This window comes from Balaenoptera borealis (assembly GCF_965194805.1).
Source record: "Balaenoptera borealis genome assembly, chromosome: 2".
NCBI classification, from domain to species: domain Eukaryota; kingdom Metazoa; phylum Chordata; class Mammalia; order Artiodactyla; family Balaenopteridae; genus Balaenoptera; species Balaenoptera borealis.
In genome coordinates this window covers 68,139,803-68,146,993 of record NC_138867.1, presented here as the reverse complement: position 1 = coordinate 68,146,993, position 7,191 = coordinate 68,139,803, and positions in this window count along the sequence as shown.

The window sequence follows — 7,191 nt, the reverse complement described above, 5'->3', positions numbered from 1 at the left end:
CTTTGCTATTGTTTTCTTTCTTCCTATTTCATTTTTTTCTGCTCTGATCTTTATGATTTCTTTCCTTCTGCTAACTTTGGGTTTTGTTTGTTCTTCTTTCTCTAGTTTCTTTAGGTGTAAGGTTAGATTGTTTACTTGAGATTTTTCTTGTTTCTTGAGGTAGGCTTGTATAGCTATAAACTTCCCTCTTAGAACTGCTTTTGCTGCATCCCATAGGTTTTGGGTTGTCGTGTTTTCATTGTCATTTGTCTCTAGGTATTTTTTTATTTCCTCTTTGATTTCTTCAGTGATCTCTTGGTTATTTAGTAACGTATTGTTTAGCTTCCATGTGTTTGTCTTTTTTACGTTTTTTTCCCTGTAATTCATTTCTAATCTCATAGCGTTGTGGTCAGAAAAGATGCTTGATATGATTTCAATTTTCTTAAATTTACTGAGGCTTGATTTGTGACCCAAGATGTGATCTATCCTGGAGAATGTTCCATGCACACTTGAGAAGAACGTGTAATCTGCTGGTTTTGGATGGAATGTCCTATAAATATCAATTAAGTCCATCTTGTTTAATGTATCATTTAAAGCGTGTGTTTCCTTATTTATTTTCATTTTGGATGATCTGTCCATTGGTGTAAATGAGGTGTTAAAGTCCCCCACTATTATTGTGTTACTGTCGATTTCCTCTTTTATAGCTGTTAGCAGTTGCCTTATGTATTGAGGTGCTCCTATGTTGGGTGCATATATATTTATAATTGTTATATCTTCTTCTTGGATTGATCCCTGGATCATTATGTAGTGTCCTTCCTTGTCTCTTGTAACATTCTTTATTTTAAAGTTTATTTTATCTGATATGAGTATAGCTACTCCAGCTTTCTTTTGATTTCCATTTGCATGGAATATCTTTTTCCATCCCCTCACTTTCAGTCTGTATGTGTCCCTAGGTCTAAATTGGGTCTCTTGTAGACAGCATATATATGGGTCTTGTTTTTGTATCCATTCAGCCAGTCTATGTCTTTTGGTTGGGGCATTTAATCCATTCACGTTTAAGGTAATTATCGATATGTATGTTCCTATGACCATTTTCTTAATTGTTTTGGGTTTGTTTTTGTAGGTCCTTTTCTTCTCTTGTGTTTCCCACTTAGAGAAGTTCCTTTAGCATTTGTTGTAGAGCTGGTTTGGTGGTGCTGAATTCTCTTAGCTTTTGCTTGTCTGTAAAGCTTTTGATTTCTCCATCAAATCTAAATGAGATACTTGCCAAGTAGAGTAATCTTGGTTGTAGGTTCTTCCCTTTCATCACTTTAAGTATATCATGCCACTCCCTTCTGGCTTGTAGAGTTTCTGCTGAGAAATCAGCTGTTAACCTTATGGGAGTTCCCTTGTATGTTATTTGTCATTTTTCCCTTGCTGCTTTCAATAATTTTTCTTTGTCTTTAATTTTTGCCACTTTGATTACTATGTGTCTCAGCGTGTTTCTCCTTGGGTTTATTCTGTATGGGACTCTCTGCGCTTCCTGGACTTGGGTGGCTATTTCCTTTCCCATGTTAGGGAAGTTTTCGACTATAATCTCTTCAAATATTTTCTCTGGTCCTTTCTCTCTCTCTTCTCCTTCTGGGACCCCTATAATGCGAATGTTGTTGCGTTTAATGTTGTCCCAGAGGTCTCTTAGGCTGTCTTCATTTCTTTTCATTCTTTTTTCTTTAGTCTGTTCCGCAGCAGTGAATTCTACCATTCTGTCTTCCAGGTCACTTATCCGTTCTTCTGCCTCAGTTATTCTGCTATTGATTCCTTCTAGTGTAGTTTTCATTTCAGTTATTGTATTGGTCATCTCTGTTTGTTTGTTCTTTAATTCTTCTAGGTCTTTGTGAATCATTTCTTGCATCTTCTCAATCTCTGCCTCCATTCTTATTCCGAGGTCCTGGATCATCTTCACTATCATTATTCTGAATTCTTTTTCTGGAAGGTTGCCTATCTCCACTTCATTTAGTTGTTTTTCTGGGGTTTTTTCTTGTTCCTTCATCTGGTACATAGCCCTCTGCCTTTTCATCTTCTCTATCTTTCTGTAACTGTGGTTTTTAGTCCACAGGCTGCAGGATTGTAGTTTTTCTTGCTTCTGCTGTCTGCCCTCTGGTGGTTGAGGCTATCTAAGAGGCTCGATGGGAGGCTCTGGTGGGGGGTAGAGCTGACTGTTGCTGTGGCAGTCAGAGCTCAGTAAAACCTTAATCCACTTGACTGTTGATGGGTGGTGCTGGGTTCCCTCCCTGTTGCTGTGGCGGTCAGAGCTCAGTAAAACCTTAATCCACTTGACTGTTGATGGGTGGGGCTGGGTTCCCTCCCTGTTGGTTGTTTTGCCTGAGGCAACCCAACACTGGAGCCTACCCGTGCTCTTTGGTGGGGTTAATGGCAGACTCTGGGAGGGCTCACGCCAAGGAGAACTTCCCAGAACCTCTGCTGCCAGTGTCCTTATCCCCACGGTGAAACAGAGCCACCACCCGCCTCTGCAGGAGACCCCCCAACACCAGCAGGTAGGTCTGGTTCAGTCTCCCCCAGGGTCACTGCTCCTTCCCCTGGGTCCCGATGCACACATTACTTTGTGTGTGCCCTCCAAGAGTGGGGTCTCTGTTTCCCCCAGTCCTGTCAAAGTCCTGCAATCAATTCCCACTAGGCTTCAAAGTCTGATTCTCTAGGAATTCCTCCTCCCATTGCCGGACCCCCAGGTTGGGAAGCCTGACGTGGGGCTCAGAACCTTCACTCCAGTGGGTGGACTTCTGTGGTATAAGTGTTCGCCAGTCTGTGAGTCACCCACCCAGCAGTTATGGGATTTGATCTTACTCTGATTGCACCCCTCCTACCGTCTCACTGTGGCTTCTCCTCTGTCCTTGGACGTGGGGTATCCTCCTTGGTGAAGTCCAGGGTCATCCTGTCAATGATTGTCCAGCAGCCAGTTGTGATTCTGGTGCTCTCGCAAGAGGGAGTGAGAGCACGTCCTTCTACTCCGCCATCTTGGTTCGAGTCTCGGGTTGTTTCTTTTGATACTGAGCTGCATGAGCTGTTTGTATATTTTGGAGATTAATCCCTTGTTGGTTGCTGCATTTGCAAATATTTTCTCCCATTCTGTGGGTTGTCTTTTCATTTTTTTTTTATGGTTTCCTTTGCTGTGCAAAAACTTTTAAGTTTAATTAGGTCCCATTTTTTTATTTTTGTTTTTATTTTCATTATTCTAGGAAGTGGATCAAAAAAGATCTTGCTGCAATTTATGTCAGAGAGTGTTCTACCTATGTTTTCTTCTAAGAGTTTTATTGTATTGGCCTTACATTTAGGTCTTTAATCCATTTTGAGTTTATTTTTGTGTATGGTGTTAGGGTGTGTTCTAATTTCATTCTTTTACATGTAGCTGTCCAGTTTTCCCAGCACCACTTACTGAAGAGACTGTTTTTTCTCCATTGTACATTCTTGCCTCCTTTGTCATAGATTAGGTAACCATAAGTGTGTGGGTTTATCTCTGGACTTTCTATCCTGTTCCATTGATCTATATTTCTGTTTTCATGTCAGTACCATACTGTTTTGATGACTGCAGCTTTGTAGTATAGTCTGAAGTCAGGGAGCCTATTACTCCAGCTCCGTTTTTCTTTCTCAAGATTGCTTTGGCTATTTGTGGTCTTTTGTGTTTACAAACACCTACTGAATTGTAAAATAAATACAATGTATGATTTATGCTGTACATGTTCCTTTGGAAGTTTTCTGCATGGGCTGAACTCCTTGAATTTTCTTAATATATAATTCTAGCGACATTTGAACCAAAAAATTTTTTTCCTGGCTTGGCATATCTTCCTGTAGCAAGTGAAGCTTTTTTTCCATTGATCAGAGCTCATCCCTCTAGGATTCAAAATCAGAGTCAACTGTCTCAAAATCACTGTCAATTACATGCATGAAAAGTCTGAGACATCTTTAAATGATCATCCTGGAACATCTGTTGTCTAGGCCTGTGTTGGCACAGACTGCAGTCCCTTAGTGGAGGTAAATGCAATTTTGGTAGTTAATGGGGGATTGTGGCAGGCCGTGGAGGCAATGTCCTTATTAATGATTTTTAAAAGATCTAAAATTGGTGTTTGCCAGACAAACTACAAAGTCAGCTGTGTTCTGACATAGGACTTGGTCACCTGTGTTCTGACATGTGACATTTTTGATAAAGAAAAACTGCAGGTTTGTTGAGATCAAACACCCTGCACACTTCTCCACTTCCTACACGGTCCAGCAGCCTGTGCTTTCATATACTGCTCACTGCAGATCTCAAAAATGGTGCAGCTTGACTGAGGGAGAGACAGATGAAGAGGTGTCTGATGTGAAAATGAAAATAATCCTTTCCTAGATCTTATTTTATTCTCACCACAAAAAAAGAAATGATAATTATGTAATGTGATAGTGGTATTATCAGTACAATGACAATCATATTACAATATATAAATATATCAAATCAACATGTTGTACACCTTAAATTTATACAATGCTATATATCAAATACATTTCAATTAAAAGAATAAAAAGAAAAGTCTACAATGAAAATGAGATTTGTTACTTTATAGTCTTTAGACTAATCTATGTAACACTTTGGATTTTCTTTACAGAAGTTTCCTTATGTAAGAATTTAACTACTGATAATGTGTTTCCCTGCAAACTGGCAAATGAGAAAGGTCACTCAGAGCAAAAGACTTTTTGGAATAATTTAAAATATATAGATGTGGTACATATATACAATGGAATATTACTCAGCCATAAAAAGAACAAAATAATGTCATTTGCAGCAACATGTATGGATCTAGAGATTGTCATACTGAGAGAAGTAAGTCAGACACAGAAAGACAAATATCATATGATATTGCCTATATGTGGAATCTAAAAAAAGGGTACAAATAAACTTATTCACAAAACAGAAGTAGAGTCACAGATGTAGAAAACAAACTTACAGTTACCAGGGGATAAGGGGCAGGGGGAGGGATAAACTGGGAGATTGGGATTGACATACACACACTACTATATATTAAATAGATAACTAATAAGGACCTACTGTATAGCACAGGGAACTCTACTCATACTCTGTAATGGCCTATATGGGAAAAGTATCTAAAATAAGAGTGGATAAATGCACATGTATAACTGATTCACTTTGTTGTACACCTGAAACTAATACAACATTGTAAATCAACTATACTCCAATAAAAATTAAAATATATCTTTATCTGTCTATCTGTCTATCTATCTATATGTATATCTTACAGGTATGGTTTAATTTTAGGGAAAGAGTTTTTATTCAATTATTAAAAAGTGTCTGAATCCCTTTTAGTTCTCTCTGAAGAAAACATCATGGAGCACAAACCTCAAAATCGGTAGAGTCCTTAGTCCTTGCTAAGTATCTGTGCATAGTCTGGGTTGCCACATTTTATGTCCCAATTTAAAAGTCATTCAGGTTCAAATTCTTTTCAGTTGCAAGCATGTTCAGGATCCCTAGGGAGTCTGTGACAGAACCAGATGGCTGGCAAATGTGCAGAGTTCCACCTAGTCTAACTACTTATCTTAAAATAATTGAGTTTCTCCTCTTCATGTAGCCTTTAATGAAAAGCAAATTGTGTAACAGGAAAATATTATTGATGCTTGTTCAGGTTTTGTTGGGCAATTTAATATGAGTTGGTCTTAGTAAATATGGGAAGAAATTAGGGTCATGAGACAAATTTCCAAGTCTGCAGGTGCTCCTCTGCCTGCTAAATAGAGGATTGGAAATGCATGTAACTTGTCCCAGTGGAACTTGTGAAAGCCTACCAGTTTTAAAAGCAGACCAACTTCCAGGTTTGACTGAAATGTTTCTTAATTGGTCGAGTCATACAATGTTATGTATTTCAGCAGTTCTCAAACTATGCCACCTCACATATAACAAACAATACAGACGTTCGTGATGTAGTGCAATATTCTGAAGTATCAGCTGGCATCTTTCTTCCCAAATACTGAATTTGTTCACACACACCCTGAGGGCTTCCTCTCTCCCCCCAGTGCTCAGGTAAACAGTTTCCCTATAAGCACTGAAGAGAAACTTAAAAATCTTTTTTTTCACATATATACGTTTTTTTATAGAGCTGAGAGCAGGGAAACATCCTGAAATTTCAAAGCAAATTCTAAACTTTCGGTATTGGTGACAACCTCATGATAATATAAGGACAACTGCTGAGCAGAATGCTGGAGAAATGGGATTAAGGTTAGCAGTCAGAGATTCAAAACAAACATACTAAGTAACTCCAGATGAGGCTATGGATGAAGAGAGAATTTTTTTAAATGATATGTACCCAGATGCATTGATTTAACTGCATTTAAAATTATGACCATTTGAATAATTTTTATTTATTAGATTCATGCCATCTTTATGTAAAAAGTGTTTAGGCATTGCATGCCACACACCAGCTGTTAAACGGATCCTTCTGAGCTAGCATTGATGGCATCTTTGTCTTTAGGAGAAAAACCTTTCTAAACAAGATACTGGGTTGGTTTTTGGGTTTTTCTTTGGTTTGTTTTTTTAACACACAGGGCAATAACATTGCTGATACTAAATTTTGTTAGGAGAAGGTGGTAATATTTTGAAGTATACAGTATTTACAATTTTATGTGACTAGGTTTATCCACAGTTTAAAAATTTTAAATAACTGTGTTCAAGTTAAGTGGTTCCTAGATAAAAGTGTAAGCAGTGGTTTCGTATTTAAACAAGAGACACTTTTGGAAAGAATTAAATTGCCAGATGGTGAAATTTTTTGACAAAATGCTCTTAGCTAACAATGTAAATGCAAAGGATATGTAAAGCTTTAAAAATCAATGTAGCAGATCAGCATCTAAGTTAAGTGGTAATGACAAGATGTCAAATCAGACTACTAAACTGCTTTTTAAATACCTTTCAGTCATTACTAACAACCAACTATGGAGAAACACCTTATAGTCATTATTAACACAGTTCAGTTTTTCTGCAAAAAGTCTGCATACAGAAATGTCCAGAGCCCTGCAGGGCCAGACTCTAAGAGGTTCACTGTCTGCTACCTCCCATCTGCAAATGTGTCCTCCTGGGGGTACCTAGGAGGGCTCAGGAAGGGGGTCTTCTCTCTGTCTGTACTGGTCACTATTTCCACAGACTGCTGTAGCTCTGAGAGGAGGAAAGCAACTTCCAGGTGG